Source organism: Octodon degus, unplaced genomic scaffold, assembly GCF_000260255.1.
Source record: "Octodon degus isolate 3935 unplaced genomic scaffold, OctDeg1.0 scaffold00019, whole genome shotgun sequence".
NCBI lineage: Eukaryota > Metazoa > Chordata > Mammalia > Rodentia > Octodontidae > Octodon > Octodon degus.
The window spans coordinates 22,560,347-22,560,885 of record NW_004524595.1 but is presented as its reverse complement, the minus strand read 5'-3'; positions in this window follow the sequence as shown (position 1 = coordinate 22,560,885).

Sequence of the window (539 nt, the reverse complement as noted above, 5' to 3'; positions counted from 1 at the left end):
TTAGGCAAGGGGCTTGCTGGCGTGGAGGACCTGGGTTCAGTTCTGCTCCCCAAGTATCCCCCATGCACACCCAGAGGAGAAAGGAAGTAATCCAACAGACCAAAAAGGGTTACATTCTGTTCTTCCCATCCTCTTGAGACAGATGTGTGGCCTGATAACCATTATACTTCAAAAGAATCCTGCTCACCAGGTAGCTGGCTGACACGACTAGCTTCTCAGAAAACCCACTTACAGGGAGGGATTAGTGATGAACTCTAGTAACCTGCATCAGCTGTATACTGACACTTGGATTTTTATACAATTTCATGGATCTCACTACCATCTTTCCTTGAGTCTCATTTATCGATAAATTTCCCTGGCTGGGCTCAAATTTGCAGTCCTCCTGTCTCAGCCTCCCAGACTGCTGGGGTTATAAGCATGCACCACCACTCTCAGCCAAGAACCAATTTGATTCTCCTTTTCTGTTTCACCCTCCCAAGTAGCTGTGGACCCATCTTTGCCTACCTCAACTCTCCAAACTACTTTTAAAAGATAAATGT